Source organism: Numenius arquata, chromosome 6 (genome assembly GCF_964106895.1).
Source record: "Numenius arquata chromosome 6, bNumArq3.hap1.1, whole genome shotgun sequence".
Lineage (NCBI taxonomy): Eukaryota > Metazoa > Chordata > Aves > Charadriiformes > Scolopacidae > Numenius > Numenius arquata.
Window position 1 is genome coordinate 2656014 of NC_133581.1, and position 17789 is coordinate 2673802.

Consider the following 17789-nt stretch of genomic DNA (forward strand, 5'->3'; position numbering starts at 1 on the left):
GCAGAGAATGAGCGCAGTTTCGGTAGGGGTTGGCTCCATGCAAGAGGTGACGGTGGAGCACGTGAGCGGAGCTCAGTTTTCCGAACGGCTGTTGATACATCCCAGTCGGGCGACGGTGGGGAAAGACTTTTTCCTCCCCTCAGAAGTTAAATGGATCACATGCTCCGTCTGGAAGCCGTGTGGATTCATTACTCGTTGCAGAATTATGGTAAACCATCCTCTCTGGAGCCTCTCCTCTCCACAGGAACCTGTTCTCCTGTGGGACACTCTCTGGCTCCTTCCTCATCCACCTGAGGCCCTTCTTCCAGGACACTCCTTTCCCTATTTTGCCTGGCTCATCTGGTGTTTGAAACCAGTATAAATAGGAAACAGAAAAAGGTTTTGGACAGAGAGAAGCTGTGCAGCAGAAATGAGCCATATGTGGGAAGAATATATTCTCCCATATGCAAATATGTAATGAAAATGCCCATATTAGAACTACAAAGATGATTAGGAGCATCTCTCTCACGAGGAAAGGCTGAGGGACTTGGGCCTTTTTAGTCTGCAGAAGAGAAGACTGAGGGGGGATCTGATCAACGCCTATAAATACTTCAAGGGTGGGTGTCAGGAGGATGGGGCCAGTCTTTTTTCAGTGGTGCCCAGTGACAGGACAAGAGGGAATGGGCACAAACTTGAACAGAAGAAGTTCCACCTAAAAATAAGGAGGAACTTCTTTACTCTGAGGGTGGCAGAGCCCTGGAAGAGGCTGCCCAGAGAGGTGGTGGAGTCTCCATCTCTGGAGACATTCCAAACCCACCTGGACACGTTCCTGTGGGACCTGCTCTGGGTGGACCTGCTTTGGCAGGGGGTTGGAGTAGGTGATCTCCAGAGGTCCCTTCCAACCCCATATCGTTCTGTGATTCTGTGATATTATTCCCCAGTTCCTAGATGTGGAAAAGGGGGCGTGGAGTAAAATGTCCCAAAGACCCTGAACAAAAGACCCATGTGGGGATATAGTCCAAGAAGTGTAATGTCCTATTTCTGTGTCTGGAAGAACATCCTTTTGTAGCCTTCCTTGTGTCAGACCAAGCCTTGCGCTCACCTCTCGCCACAAGACTCGGAGTTTCAAACAAAGTGAAGCTTTGTATAAAGCCCAAAGGGAAGGTGGCTGGTGAAGCTGTGCGTCTTTGAGCCTGACCACAACAGATTGATTTATTTGTTATCCTCCCTAGTCAGATACTGGCAATAAAGAGAATTTCCTGTGTGTGTAACCGGTGATATTAGAAGTCATTTGCCTGCTCCCACTGGCATGCCCGGGCTTGCCTTTTATCTCCATTCAGCCTTTTAAAGGCCCAGGAGAGAGCAGACTGACTTTTAACCTTATCTCATAATTTGTTGTAAAAGAGAGATTTTTGCTGAATTAATTGGTTTGGAAACTGTTTTCTATCCATATAAAAAAAGACGGCGTTTTCATCCGGCCACAGCTATTGCCACAAACGCCGAGGCACCTCTCAGCCCCTGGGCTGACCTGGTGGGTCTGGACAGAACGTTTCTGGGCTGTTCCCTTGCATAGGCTGAGAATTAGGGGGTTAATTGTGAATAAATCTGTAATTGCAGCAATGCCTGCCTTGCCACAGACAACGAACTTCTTGCTTTTCAGGTTAATTGTATTGAAAAAGCTGCTGACTTTGTCATGACTGGATCTGTTTGGGTTTTTTTTCCCCTCAAGAGTACTCTGGAGGAAAAAAAGAACTACGAAGTAGCCTTGCTTTGAGGCTGATATATTCTGTTTTTATAGAGAGCAATCTGTTTTATATAAAGCAGCAAACTAGCGCTTGGCCTTTTGTCTCGGTGGATCGTGGATTTAGTGTTCGCAGCGATAGGATCTGGTGAAGACTGAGAGCTTTTTGTCTGCCGTACCACTTCCTTCCTCCGCATCTCGGAGCCTTTTCCAAGCATCTCTGAGGCATCGTAAGTGGGAAGCAGGATTGTTAACTGTTTAACAGATGAGAAAACTGAGGGAAATGCCTCGGTCACATGATTTAGTGGCAGACTGGAATAAATTCAATGTTTCTGCTGCTGGGTCCCATGAGCTATGTACTAAACCTTCTGTTGCCTTTACAGCCTACTAAGTCTTTTCCCACCATAACCTCCGTTTCGGCACAATCTTATGGTTTGTAGTGCTGCCTCAAAATAGTTTTCCTTCTGAGAATAGAGAAGTTTTTCTTCAAAATACCTACCCTCCCCCAGATTTTTATTTTTAATCATCCCCTGCTGAAAAACTCCACATCAATTTGATCTCGGCTTGTCCTTCCAGCAGGAGAGAGGGGTTTGCATCGGCCCCATCCAGAGCTGGGAATGTCAGCGCCTCTCTGGGTTATTTAAGATACGTCCACGATGCAATAAATCTGATGTTGTCATTCTAATGGTACAATAACTTGGAAATGAAAGAAGTCAGCTGGGGGAATATGTGTGCGCTGGAAAAATCATCCAGAATACTGTGCTGGAACAGGGCTTTGGATATTGTTGTGGAAAAATCTTGGAAGCTGTTAGTCTGGTGCACAGAAGCATGAAGCAAAACAGTGAGGCTTGTTTAACGAAGGGGGAGAATATGAGAGGTGGCAGAGTCAGTGTATCCGTTCCTTCTAAACTCTCTTTTTATTCTTTTTTTTTTTTTTTTTTTTTCTGTGGTGTTGCAGGTCTTGTTGGCACTAATCCTTTAGGAGAAAGTGACCCTAAAGAAAGCAAGCCAGAGGGTAACCAAAACAATACTGAAGTAGACTCTAGCATTGAAATGATTTATTTTTTTGCTGTACCTCCCAGCTGAAGACACTGAATAAACTCTCTGTCCATGTGGAAATGCCTTGAGCTTTTAGGCTGTCAACCAGGTCTCGTGTCCTGCGTTGCATAAAACTGCTCGGTGGAGATGTATTTCCCTTGGAGACTGCCCTGTGTTCACCAGTAACTACGCAAACAGGAGAAGAATTATTGATAACCACTTCTCTTCTCCCACCCTTTTCCCTGGAGCGTGTCTGAACTCCAGAGCACTGGGTTTCTTGCTTCAGCACAGAACTGGGGAGAGATGCTGGGCAAGGGCTGGGATATGCCCCTGCCTCCATTTCTCCAGCTGAAAACCAAATAGGGTGATAGCAATCTTTCCTTTGTGCAGGAGCTGGAGGGGGGAAGACTAGGGGTCACGTAGGTATTGTTTAAAACTTCCACTCCAGTTGCTGACCTGCTTTAAAAGGAGGAAGGGCTAAGTTGACTGAAATACCTATCAGTGTTCCTCCAAAGAGTGGGTTAGGTCTATTCATTACATCCCAGAAGAAAGGGTAGGAGGAATTCTTGGTTTGGTTTTTCAGTCTATTACACGAGAAGAGATTCAGAGAGATCTCTTCCTTCTTACCTAAGAAATGCAGAGTGGGAAGCAGTTCCTAAAGGTCCCGGTTACACCTGAACCTCAGAGCTTTAACCGTGTTTGAAAAAGGAGTTGATGATGATGCCTTCAGTGAAGCCTAAATCTGAACCAAAATTTGACAAATACTCTGGATGCAGTCCTGAGTAATGTGCTCTAGGCAATCCTGCTTCAGCAGGGGAGTTGGACTAGATGATCTCTAGAGGTCCCTTCCAACTCTGACAATTCCGTGATTCCGTGGTTCTCTGTGTGTATAGTGGGCCCACGTGCTCCGTCACAGGCTTTCACGATGGTTTGAAACCCCATCCTCAGGTTTCAGGCAGTGAATAGGTGTGAGTCAAAAAACATTTTCCTTCTCAGTGCTTGGTGAGGAAAAGAGAAATGCCGATATAGCTAAAGTGCACTTCCTTTCATTATAAAACACAAAAGATGAAATTGGGAGTAAAACCTGATGCAACAAATGCACTTAACTTTTATTTGTGGAGAAGACGTTTGGCAGCAGAAATCAAAAAGGCAACGCAGCCTCTTTGAGATCGATGACCTTTGTTTGCCCTGTAAAATGTTCTGCTTTTCATTAGCTATTTGCCTATGAGATGTATATATACTGTATAGACAAAAAGATATATAAAATACAGGCTGTGGTATGATTTAGACCCAACGCAGACCTGAGGGATGACGTGATCAAGCTTGTAAGAGCTGGACTCTTTGTGGTTTGATGCAACATAGTTCTTACTCATGTCCCTGCATGAGATGATGAGATCACTTTGCTGAAGTCAGTGAAGGCACAACAGTTTCTGTAATTAGGGCTGAAATCCTCTGTCACGCATACTTAGGAGTCGTATTTTTCCACCTGGGGATGCCCTTGGTATCGATGGAGGCATCTGATAGGGAGGAAACTTACTGATAACTTGGAGGGAGCCTCTTCAGCCTGGGCAGATATTTGATGATTTAATGAAACCTTTAGCTCAAATACTAAATGCTTTTGGTTCAGTGTTGTATCCTGGAACTTCCCCCAGCCCAAAAGGATTAAGAGATTATTATATTATTTTTTTTCCCAGAACGTTAGCTCTGGTGGGAGATTAATGGGAGATTACTGGTGCTGTTTAAGAGGATTCACCATTGTAAAAACTGAATATTCAGAAGCTGAACCTCATTTCAGGTCTTCTTTCATCAGAAAGCTCCCGTGTGTGCAGGGCGGGGAGAGATGGAGAAGGTAGAAAACGTTTTTCAAAAAAAAAATCCCTTTTGCATTTGCCTAAAGATCTTCTTTATGAAGAGGTAACATATTACCGAATAGAATTTGTGTATAGAGAGAAAGAAATCCTAAAGGAAAAAAAAACTTGCACAGAGGGTGTCAACAAGCTTCATGGAAACCTGTGTCCCCACGTCCTGACGTTTGCACTGCGTTAGGGAACAGAAGTTTCATGTGGCTGAGCACGGAATTTCCTGCTTTCTTTTCCTCAATTGCAGAAGTTTTTTTCTTTTTCTGTAACGTAACGCTAATGTTTGGCTTCCCCAGCATTAACCCAGAATTGCAACACGTTTTAAGATGACCAATTAGTCAACGCATCGGGGTGAGTAATGGCAGGGATACTCTGAGATCACATTTTCCCAGACTGCCCTGTGACAGCAGCCTTCGGGGCGGGATACGGTGGTTATTAAAAAAGCACAACAGGTTAGGCCAGGAAATGGAGAAAACTTTAAACTACCCGTGTCACAAGTTAAAGCAGTTGGGAAGGCATTGTTGACGTTAAACCGTATCAGGATGTTTCTTTAAAATTTCAGCTTTCAGGAAACAAGTGACATGAGCTTTGAACGGTTGTACCTCTGAGAATGTGGTGTGCAAAGTCACCACCTCAGTAAATAAAGTAATCCTTCAACGTTGGGAGAAAGCAGCCTGTGGGTTATGTGCGGTTCTGTAGCGCTTGTCTCCTCGGCAGGCACCGCCAGGCTGAGCCACAGGCACGAAAACTCACTTGTGAACCCTGTGTCTGCACAGTTCCATGGAAGTTTTGACTTTCATTTGAAAAGGGATGGCACAAGAATAAGCTTCAGGTTGTGTCCTTGGACTGAAACTCTACAGGAACATAGAATCATAGAATGGACCTTAAAGATCATCCAGTCCCACCCCCTGCCATGGGTAGGGAACCCCTCCAGGGATGGAGCAGCCACAGCTTCTCTGGGCAACCTGGGCCAGGGTGTCTCACCACCCTCACAGGAAACAATTTCTGACTAATCTCTCATCTCAATCTCCCCCCTTTCAGTTTAAAACTGTTCCCCCTCATTCTGTGTTTCACCTCCCTGATCAAGAGTCCCCCCCCAGCTTTCCTGGAGCCCCTTTAGGGACTGGAAGGGTCTATAAGCTCTCCCTGGAGCCTTCTCTTCTCCAGGCTAAACCCCCCCAACTCTCTCAGCCTGTCCTCACAGCAGAGGAGATCCAGCCTTCGGAGCATCTGTGGCCTCCTCTGGCCTTTTTCCAACATGTCCATGTCCTTCCCGTGCTGAAGCCCCAGAGCTGGAACCCCCACTACAGGTGGGGTCTCCCCAGAGCAGAGCAGAGGGTTAGAATCATCTGCCTTGCCCTGCTGGTCACACTTCTTTTGATGCAGCTCAGGATGCAGTTGACTTTCTGGGCTGCCAGTGCACATTGCCAGCTCATGTTGAGCTTCTCAACATCTGCCTGGCTGAGGAGGGTCTGTAATGACTGCTCTTTCCTACGGTTTTTAGGCCAATGCTAAGACCTTCAGAGCATCACTGACACACTTTGGTGGTAGGGATGGAGCACACATGGCGGCCAAACCTCTGAACTTGTCAGTAGAAGCGCTGGCTGGGCCAGCACGGGCACTGTGGCAATGAGCATAGGCTCTTCCATGCTTCCCACCTCTCTCTGAGCATTTCTGTGGGGAAGGAGAGAGGAAGGATCCCGAGCCGGCCAGGGCTGTGATGGGCTGTGGCACTGGGAGGTCCTTTGGACTTGCCAAATGCACAAGTCCAGCCACGATGGGTTCATTAGAGCAACCCAACACTTTGTATGGCTGCGGGATAGTAGTTTTCCTTTCTTAACTGGTAGGACAGCATTGCTGTGTGTGGGCAGCTGCTGAGTTCTGGTTTCCTTCCACCCCAGCAGTGGCTGTATTTCCTTTTTCCAGGAAGCACTGCCTATGAACTACCTTGTTTAACACATAAGAAAGCTCTTTTAGATGCTTTAAGATAAAAGGCATGTATAACACTGCTTCAGAATTAATGGTGTCACGCCAGCTCCATCAGAGAGTTTATGAGTCTTGGCTTCTCAGACTCTCATAAAATAGGTAATTTATCAGTTGTGCTAAATGAGAGAAATCACCCTCCAGGTGAAGTCGGGAGCAGGCACGCTTTGATTGCAGCAGGAGAGGAGGAGAACATAGTTAGAGGAGCTGTCATTGTAACTAGGTCAGGGCTGTATTTTATTTTGGAGTGAAATTGTCTAAATGTTGAAAAAGTGTTCTCTAATTATGAGCTTTAAAAATAATTAAGCATCAACTGACCTTTTTGCATGTGTTGTGTTTTCCTTTTCTAAACACACGACGAATCCCTTGGCACGCTGGCACTATACTTAAGTCTTAACTCGTCATCAGCCCCGGTGGCTCGATGGCTTTTGGATTGGAGCCACCTTGCATTTGTCCTTCTCTAAGCGTGAACCAAGAAAGCTCAGGTCTGAGAACGGCAAATTCTAGAAGTGTTAAGGAGAGATGCTCACTGTCCCTAGAATCTTAAGATGTTTTAAAAACAAACACACATCACTTCCCCCCCAACCAAAACAAACCAAAAACCAACCTGAGGAGTAAAAAGGAAGAAATGTCTTTATTTCTGGTTATGGGTGGGAAGTTTAGTGGCTTAAGGTCCCGTGGTCCTTAGCAGAGTCAGGGAGAGAACCCAGACCTCCTGCAAAACCATTTCTCCCGGCCTGTTGTACCAAGCAGCTTGCTAATTTGAGGGTAACATTGTTCCAGTTCTCAGGCTATCTCGGCTGATGTAAGATTTTGGCTGCAATCAGGTGGATCATAATAAATTTTCTGGAACTATTTCCAGTTCTCTGTTTCTTTTCTTATAAACAACTTCTTGCACTTGGCAATTTCGATTTGTCTCAGAAAGCCAAAACCGTGGATAAATTTTCTACTAATTTCTAAAAAGTAAGTCTTTTACTATTTTCTCTAAAAGCAGATGAGAGAAATTGAAGGAATCTTACTTAATTTATGATTTTCAGTATTTCAGCAGTTTCTATTATTTCTACAAGACGTGCTGGCAATGTGTGGGTTTGTGGCAGCTTAAGCTGAACTGAATTGGGGTTGTCGCAGTCTCACCCATCCCCTTTTGCCCTCAAACGGGTTCCCGCTGCCCCTTTTATACCTGCGCTTGCATTTCTGTGTTCATACAGGGCTGATGCTGGGGGAAGGAGTTGACGTGACCAGAGCTAAGCCTACTGAGAGAGAAGGGATAACCAAAAAAAAAAAAACCTCCAAAAAGAAAGAGAGAGAGACATCCCTCTGTTTCCCGAAGCATCTTATGATACAACAGCACAAATGCCAATTCTGACAAAAGCAGAAGCCAAGGACACAAAGCTCAGGGTCACAGCAGAGAGGCAGGAATGCGGCTGCTCTAATACTGGAGTTAGTTCAGTGGGAGTTTAAAATGATGTGGGCGGTTTAATGGGAGCATGAAGCCTTTAGCTCATTTTTAATGCTCTAGGTCTCTTTGAGATGCTACCTCTTATCTGTGTCGGTCTGCGTGGAAGGGGTAATGTGGAGACAGAGGGGTGCAATCTGGCCTGAAGCATGTTACAAGGACTATCTTTCATCAGGTCAGCTCTTTAGAGAGAACGAGAGGTGATGATTCAGTCTCCAGACAAAGGCAACAGGTTCGACAAGTGCCAGTCGCTCACCTGCGGGGAGGTTGACACAGAGCTGTGATTTGAGTGTCCCGTGCTGTTTGCGCCGCAGATCCAGAGCGAGCTGTGAGCACCGCCAAGGGGTAAAAACCTTGGTTTTACCAGCTCAAGTGTCCAGGCACCTCATCTAAGACACAAACACAGGGGAAACGTTGCTCTTTGCTTTTTTTTTGATAATTTTGGACAAGTAATAGACAACTCTCTTGCATCTGGGGAATGAGAACAGTAGAGGCTACAAGAGCTGGAGGACTTTGATGTATTTCCTGCTCTCAAAAGCTGCAGCTTTTGCCACCTGTCAGTGCCACTGTGGATTTTTAAACACTATATAATATAGCTCTTGCTGTGTATATAGGGGGTTGGACTAGATGATCTCTAGAGGTCCCTTCCAACCCCATATCATTCTGTGATTCTGTGATACGGCCAAAACTGAGAGGTTTGGGCTTGACTCCCACTGAGGTTTTCTCTGTGTGAACCAACTTTTTTGCTGTCTTCTGGTTTTGGTAAAAGTGCAGTTGCCAGATTTCATCCAAACATCTGCTTTTTGCTGCTGGCTTCGTATAATTTTATACTCCAGCAACATCACCAGGTGCTGAGAAAGCTTTTCCGTCTGGTCCTTGGCGAGGCGAGTGCTATCTGTGACCTGCTGGTTTACTGGTAAAAATGGGATTACAGGGAGAAACTCAAAGAGGAGATTGCTAAAAAATCTCTCTCCTATACTCTGGAGAGAGTTTGATGGACACTGCAGTGACGTTTCTCAAGGTGGGATGAAGGAGATGGGTTGCTTACACCTGAGTGAGACACCTAGAAAATATAAATAGAGTAATAGTGCGGCTGGGGATCAGGATTCCTCCTGGCTTTACACAGCACAGAGATTTCCACGTTAGTTGTTGTCAGCATGGAGACCCCTTGACATTATTAGGTCAAAGAAGGGTGCTAATCCATCACAGAAAATGGCTCAGCGCTTGATTTATATTCATTTATCTTTGCTCTGCACAAACGCTTTGTTCCTTATCCTTCTTTGAATCGGGCCAGCCTAATATATTGGCATCTCAATCATCATTTGGCTCCTGCTGAGATGAAGAAGCAGTGGTGGGGCCTGCGGGGCCGTAGCAGTAAATCAATGATTTATTAGTAAGGGTAGGGCAGGAAGGTGAAGAGGATCTGGAAGAAAATAGGTAGTTAGGAGACTGTAGCGTTTTTCTTTTCGTGTTTGGTTATTCAGCCCTGAAGAATGGTGAAAGAGCAAAACCTATACAAAACCAAGTATCTTCAGGTTTCAAAGCACAGTATTAAAAAATTGATTCTTTTATCTTTGTATCTCATTATGGTGATCTTGCAATTAGCCCGTGAAGGTACATGTGGAAATGGAATGACTGTGCCCAGGCAGCTACAGTGGGTATCGGGTTCCATCGGGATTGGGAAGCGGAACGTCCAGCTCTGTTGGATCACCCATCGCGTGTGATATTTGCAGGGAAGGAGGTGAGGGGTGACAAATGGCGTTGGGGGTTAAAGGATATAGAGCGTTATGAGTTCCTCCAGATCCTGAATATTTTTAGGAAAAATAAAATATTTCCAGGATAAGAAAGCAGAAGTGGCTCTTACTTATTGGACTGTTTTCCAGCGCTCTCCCATTATTTCACAAATTCCTTCAACAGAGAATGTTTGGGGATTTTTAACTCTTCCTTTCCCACCATCCTTCTCCCATCTATCTATTTCCAGCCTCTCTGTGTCTCCTCTCTGCTCCTTTCCTTTCCTTGTTACACCCCTGTGGTATTTCTTTTTGGGGAAAAAGATGGGTCTAAAGTAAAATTTCAACTCCAAATTTCAACTCTGAGGGTTTCAGATCCGAATGATGTGTCCTGTCTCCTATCCCAATCTTTACTCCTATCTGCATTTTGAAATTCCCTAAATGAAGCTGTAATGCAGTCGCGTTTTAGCCTTTACCAGCTTGTCTTTGTTTTAACAGAACAGTCTCTTATTCAAACTGTTGCTTCAATAATTTGGTGAAAGGAATGGAGTTCTGTTTGAGGAGAAAGGTATTCTTAGATAGTTGAGCCTCCCCCAACCTGCATCTGCCGTGGTTCTGGCTTTTGCTTTCCTCCATGACAAATTTAAAAAGCCTTCTAAGACATTTTTTTTTCTTGGCAATAGTCAAAGCTATTAATGTTACTAGGATATAGCGGTTGCATACAAACAGCTGGATCCAAAAAGTGATTACTGATGTGGGATGGGATTATTTCTGTGGTACGGACCCAGGCTTTAAAGTACTTCCATGCTGTGCATCTCTGCCACGCAGCAGTGGGGATACTGCACGTTGCCATCGGAGAGAAAATCCCAACGTAAAGCAACATGGTCTGGGTTCAGCAGAGAACCAACAACATAAAAATATGAGTTTTATCTTACAGCCTAATGAATATGGAAGTTTTACAGACAGAAGTAATGCTATGATTGTTTATTAAAAAAAAAAAAAGTTTTTCTAGCTACGTTATTTTGTGAATAAAAGGATTTTCCTCTGAGAGCCAGTTTTCCATTATTTTCCAAAGAACTGTAGGATAGATCCCTGTAATCTTGATCTTTGCCACCAGTGTTTGAGATGCATTTATATTTTATCTATTTTATATTTTTATGCCTGCTTTTTTGTTCGCAGTCAGCTTGTGTCCTTCCTCAGATCATCTCCTCCAGTGAGTGGGTTTCCAGGTCCTGCTGTTTGAATAGCCCCTGACTAATGACCACATGGGCAAGTTATTTTAGCACAGTGTCATTCAGGATTAGAATCACAGAATGGTTAGAATTGGAAGCGACCTTAAAGATCATCAAGTTCCAACCCCCCCGCCATGGGCAGGGACACCTCCACTAGACCAGGTTGCTCAAAGCCCCATCCAGCCTGGTCTTGAACCCCTCCAGGGATGGGGCAGCCACAGCTTCTCTGGGCAACCTGGGCCAGGGTCTCACCACCCTCACAGGAAAGAATTTCTTTCTAGTATCTAATCTAAATCTCCCCTCTTCCAATTTAAAACCATTACCCCTGATCCTATCACTCCACTCCCTGATCAAGAGTCCCTCCCCACCTCTCCTGGAGGCTCCCTTCAGGTACTGGAAGCCCGTTATAAGGTCTCCCCGGAGCCTTCTCTTCTCCAGGCTGAACAACCCCAGCTCTCTCAGCCTGTCTTTATAGGAGAGGTGCTCCAGCCCCCCGATCATCTTCATGGTCCTCCGCTGGACCCGTTCCAACAGGTCCATGTCCTTCCTGTGCTGAGGACTCCAAAGCTGGACGCTTTGATGTGTGTTGATACTTGATTACTTTAAAGTTAACTTCCTTGCTGATTTTGACAGGTATTTAGAAGGCCACACAGTTGTAGACAAGCAGGTGGGCACCCCAGAGTTAGTGTCCTACACCTCAGGTCCTGCAGAATTTGCCAGCGGTGATGGGGATGGGGCTGAGCTAAAGCGCAAGAAATGCCACTTTATTTTGCAGTTAGCAGCGAGGGTTCCATAGCATTTAAAGAAAATTATTTTGGGTCTCTCTCTGGTCAAAATTGTGGGCACAAAATCAGGACGTTATTTTTGCTTATTGTCTGTGAGAACAACCACTTCTGTATTTGGAGCTGTTGTGGCACAAGTGTGTTCCCTCTCCGAGCTGCACAGTATTATTCCTCCTGGGGACACTGGCAGTGTCCCCGTGTTTGCACCATATCGTAAAGCAATGAGAACCTGTCTTGCTTTAAAAAAATACTCTCCTTTTTACTTCTGCCATAAGGCAATTTTTCGCATTTTTTCATCATCTCACCTCTACAAATAATTATGTTCCAAGTGTCAAGAAAATAATTGCGTGCTATGAAATGGTGTAATTGACTCTCGCATGCAAGAAAGCTTTCAGAAGATTGCACACTGGCAAAATGAATTGGGTTGAGTGGTTGAACCCATTACAGATACGGTGCACGGTGTGATAAAGATATCAAAATGTATTTTCTCTGTTTAAAAAAAACCAAACTAATATAAGATTGAGGTTCTAATTTTCATCCTCTACGCGGATGCCACGTGAAAAAAGTGAAACATGTGGAAGTGTTTGGAGATTCTTCAAAGAACCACGGCCATCCAGTCTCAGCACTGTAAACATCACTGCCTTTTATGCTTCTGCAAAAAAAAAAAGATGCCGTTCTAGAATAAAAATATGGGCAACCTGTTTTTTCTTTTGAGCTATTTAGAATTATAAAACAATGCCGGGGATCCCTTAATCTGAGTGGTTTCCTGACAAGTATTTAGATCTTAATGTAAACGTCTATAAATAATATAGTGGCAACAGCATTCTTTTGAAAACAAAATTCAAAGAGGTACTGTTCGAGAAGTGAATACTTGCTGAGGGCAGTTATATTTAGGGCTCTGATGGAAGTGTACAAGTTATGCTTTTTATACAAACTATAAATGGCTACAGCCAAGAGCCTTAGACTTTGAAATGCGTTTGGCTCTTAAGCAATGAGAGAGACAGGCCAGAGCCGTTGCCTGGAGTTGTTGGGGTGTTTTTTTCTGCTAGTTTGTTGAATATTGCCAAATTCTTACGGCGTCGCTACCCCTAGAGGGTAACATTCAAAAATAGATATTGTATCTCCTCTTGTTTGTATCTTGTGTTGAGCCTTGAAAGGCTGAATCCTGGAAAGAGCACAAGGGGGGTGGTGGTGATGATGATGATGATGATGATGATGATGATGATGATGAGTAGGTGATGGGGGGGGGTAAGAAAGAAGAATGCAGATGTGAAAATAGGGAGTAAAATAGGTGCTAGAAGCCAGAGCAAGTGTCATATGTCATGGAAAAAATCCAAGCATGAATATAGATGGTTTGAGATGGTCCTTCGGTACCACACAGAATGGGAGAAACAGGCCAAGGTGTTGCAAAGATTCAGGCGTTGGTGAATAAGCGGAATTCCTCAACTCCACTTCGGAGTCTTTAAACAAATTGCTCGTTATTGAAAAGCTCTCCAGGAGGCTTTGGTGTGAGGAACCAGCAAGTTGCAAAATGCTATCATTAGTAAGAGAATGATTTGTTGTATTATGGGGGGGAAAAACCTGCCAGATGCTTCAAGTATTTGTTTCAGAAAAGAAAAATTAAAAGAGAGAGAGCTTCTGTTCTGAGAGAGAATTGTTCCTGGTCTTTAGTGCTGTCAAAATACTCCTGGAGAGTAAACCCTGTCTAAGGGCACGTGTCAAACACAAACCTTGTTATCTGTGTGGTGGAGGCTTGTGTTTATCCTCATCCCAAAAACTTGAGCTCCCTAAAGCGAATATTGGGCTCCAGGCAGTTTTGGGGTAAGAATGACAGAGTTTGTGATTCAGGAGCTACTCGCTCATGCCAGGGTTGGTGTGAGCAATTTACTGGAGCTACGCTGACAACAATATTGGAGATTAAACTCTAGGTAGCAAATCTACAAATATACTGTGGTTTTTTTTCTCATGAGCTACTCACGATACACCCGCCCCGAGCTTTGTGTTGTCTGGCCAGTGACTCAGGACCTGAATCATCTCTGTCTGCAGGTGTGGTCTGCCTGGGATCGTCCCAGCGAGGCTCCAGGCATTGCCCTCTTGAGGTCAGACTTTATGGTCCCAGGGCCGGGCCGTGCTTCACTTAGATAAAATTGAAATTTTATCTTAAGTGACAGATGTGTATTTATAGAATCATAGAATCATCCAGGTTGGAAGAGACCCTTGGGATCATCGAGTCCAACCATCTACCCTACACTACAAAGTTCTTCCCTATACCATCTCCCCCAACACCACATCTAAACAGCTCTTAAACACATCCAGGGATGGTGACTCAACCCCCTCCCTGGGCAGCCTGTTCCAATGCCCGACCACTCTTTCTGTGAAAAATTCTTTCCTAATGTTCAGTCTAAACCTACCCTGCTGGAGTTTGAAGCCATTCCCCCCCGTTCTGTCATTAATTACCTGTGAGAAGAGACCAGCACCAACCTCTCTACGATGTGCTTTCAAGTAGTTATAGAGAGTGATGAGGTCTCCCCTCAGCCTCCTCTTCCTCATACTAAACAGTCCCAGCTCCTTCAACCGCTCTTCATAGGATTTGTTTTCCAGGCCCTTCCCCAGCTTCGTTGCCCTTCTCTGCACTCGCTTCAGCACCTCGATATCTCTCTGGTATTGAGGTGCCCAAAACTGGACACAATACTCGAGATGTGGCCTCACCAGTGCTGAGTACAGGGGGACAATCACCTCCCTACTTCTGCTGGTCACGCTAAACCGGACAAAATCACAACTGTGCGGCTGGGCATCAGAAGGCTGGTGTTAGCAGAGCATGGCTCTTATGATGCTCTGATATTTTAAGTCATTAACTGATGTGACTCCGGTCTTGATGTTTGTTATTAAGTCACCGCAGTTTCTAAAATTTTACCTTAATGACATGTTAACTACAGCCAGGAGAGTCTAACTGGGGCAGATTTTATCTGCTCACCTGTATAAGGAAGCCAATGAGGGGGGTCATGGAGAGCAAGCTCTTTCAGAAGATTACGCTGGACCATCTGAGAAGGGATTTCATGGGATTATTCTGGAGCACTTCCCTGGTCAGATTCTCCATCTAGGCATTCCTTAAGAAAAGGAACTGTGAGTGACAGAGGATATAAATTTACTATCCTCTTTTTGTGTTTGGCAAGCGTACAGATCATGGGATGTATAAATAGAAGAATTGAACGCAAGTAAAGAGAGGTCATTATGGCATGTACAAAGAGCTCAGTCAGACCACATCTGGAGAACTGGGCATGAGTCAAAGACCATATTTCAGGAAGGACAGTGAACAATAAGGACCGGATTAGAAGAGGGTATTGTAGAGGGTACGAGGGCTCTAGCTGGTGCCTGCAGTTGCTGCAGTCCCGCTGGTTACTCCAAATGAAGCTATTTTTACTGTAAAAGCACCTAAATCAGAGACTTCTAAAGAATTCCAGTGGAATGGAGAAAGTGATATAAACCTCTTCTCCCTAAGCTTTGTAATCCCCACAGTAATGCTGCTAAAGGACTCCGTGTTTCTGGAGTTGCCGTTGTTTACCTGTCGTATCTCTCTTTTTTTTAAAATAAGGTTTGTTTTTTAGCTTTTATATTTTGTTTCTTGTATATATTTATAGTTTCTTCTTTATAATTTCTTATAATACTTTTGCCATGTTTGTCAGAATAACTGTCCCGATATTGTATCCACATCAGAACCTCTATTAGACTTAAATCCATCTTGCCTTTCTTAACCCTCTCAGCTGGGTAAAGCTTCTCTTCTTGTATCATAAGCTCCATTGAGGTGGAATTGTACCTTGTGACAATATTGTGTCCTTTCACCTCAGAAGCTGTGGCTGTGTCTCAGAGAGCTTTGGGATTGCTGAAGGTAAAAAGGGCTATGAAAATGAAAGATGGACGGTGGCTAAGGGACAAAAAATGTACTAGTGATACATACTGGAAATGGGGAGTCTGCTGAAATGGTGGGTAGCATGAAGGGGTAAGATAAGAATAAGAAATGAAGCAAGAACACTGCTGCTGTCATACCACCCTTAGCAGGAATCAAGCAATATCCCCGTTTTCCAGATAAGTAAACTGGGACACTGAGATTGAGTCAACTGGTCGGGGTTTACGCAACTAGTTAATGCTAAGTTTTCCGCCTGTTGGACCACAGTCGTTTTTTGGCACAGGATTCTGGCTTTGTATTTCTTTCACAGTGTTCATAATCTATTTATACCATGCCTCATAAAACTTTCTCTCTGTTTTTTTTCATTGATATTTATAGCCCAATATGGGGTTTTCTCTTTAATGCGCCTTACTGGATCCTAAAAATAAGAGTCCTGGAAACGTAGGTGGTTTTATTTTCTTTCTCAGACTAACAGTACAGTCTCGTCTGGGTCTGTGCCTGTCCTCAGACCCTGCGTAGAAGATCCAATGCCTGGAAAACCACATGTGCAAAATTGTAATGGATGGGCCTAGTTTTGGGGATGTACTCGTTGAAATACTAGCACACACGCTCCTTCTCAAAAGCGGTTGTAATTATAGTACTAGGAAGCATTCACGTTTATATTTACAGATCATATTCTTCGGTCTTCTATTCTGACATATAAAATAAGTAGCGTAGTTCTACAAGCCTAGACTAAAGCCTCACGGTCATGCCATTTATCTCAAATCTCCTGATCCAGGTTGTGAGAGCGATGGCTCTCACAACACTATCAAAGTGTTGGCCACTTTCATACAGGCGAGGTCTGGTGGCCCAGGGATTCTGAACTGGGAGAACTGGACTTTGCAAAGAGCTGGTTCTGATGCGTGAGCTTTTGGTAGTTGCTGCTTCTCCTTTGGTCTCTGTTTCTCCATCTAAGAAATGGAAACGAGGACAATCACCATCTCATAAAAGCGCTGATACCTTTTATCTTGCAAAGTACGCTGCTGCTGCTAAAGATAAAATTTGCTATGCTTTTTGGCAGTCATTAAAATCTAAGCCAAGGATACGTTCCCTTGAGCTGATGTTCAATTAAGCGCTTGGGGCCAAGCCAGGTTAGTGGTTGTCCAGAAGACCACAGGGATATGGAAGTGGATTAATGACTCAATAAATAGTGACTCGGTACTAAACCAAGGCCTTTCTCCTACGTTTATAGTCATTTGCGATCCTGTACATCACGGCTGCGTTCAACTATAATAGTTCTTACAGAAGAACTCTGTTGCTTTCACTGCTTTTGGACCACGAGGTGCTGCAGTGACCTGCGCCCCCAGAAAGGGGTAGTGGATTTTGAGAGTGCATTAAAATTCCATTTTGGAGTATTTTGATACCCCAAAGTGTCCAGAAGTGTCCGATTAGGACAGCAGCTCGATGGGGAGATTCAGCTGAGCGCTTGCAGAAGATTTTAAAGATCTCTCTTCTCTTGAAGCTCCTCCCTCTTCTGCTTTTCCTCCTGGTTTCAATTACAGAATTACTGTTTAATGTGGATGCAGATACAAGCAACTGTGTTTGATTTTTCTTACTGCTGACAGAGACAAACTGCAAGAGGTGCCTGCCTGCTTTATAGCAGAAGCCACAGTATTTCCCTGTATGTTAGCAATTATATGCATTGTTTCCTGATCACAAGTCTTTTCTCACAATCTATAGCATGACTATGGTTGATTATAGGCCCTGATGTGTTTAGATTTGAGTCAGTTCTATCAGGAAGACTTTGGTTCCCTGGGTTTTTTTTGGGGGTGGGAAGTCTTTGTTTGTATTCTGTCCGAATGATTCTGTCTCACTTGAGAAAATAAAGGAGAGTTGAGCTTTTTCTAGCGGCGGTAGTTCGGCAAGAGGAAAACAGAGCTCCAGGAATTGGCAGTAATTCTAGGTGGTGTCCTGTCCTCTGAACTGGTTGGCAAGAGGGAGCCGCAGGGCATTGTGTTGCTCGGTGAAATGGGAAACAAAGAACAAGGAGAGCCTTGAATGCTCCTTGCCATGAAGAATTACAGGACTTTGTGTAAGGTGACAGCC

At 44.4% G+C, this 17789-nt stretch overlaps 1 protein-coding gene across 1 annotated transcript in view; it reads left to right on the forward strand.

Annotated features, from left to right (window-relative positions):
* ABTB2 (ankyrin repeat and BTB domain containing 2) overlaps positions 1 to 17789 on the forward strand; it is a 140493-nt gene that overhangs the window by 62734 nt on the left and 59970 nt on the right. The gene's annotated exons all lie outside the window — the stretch shown is intronic.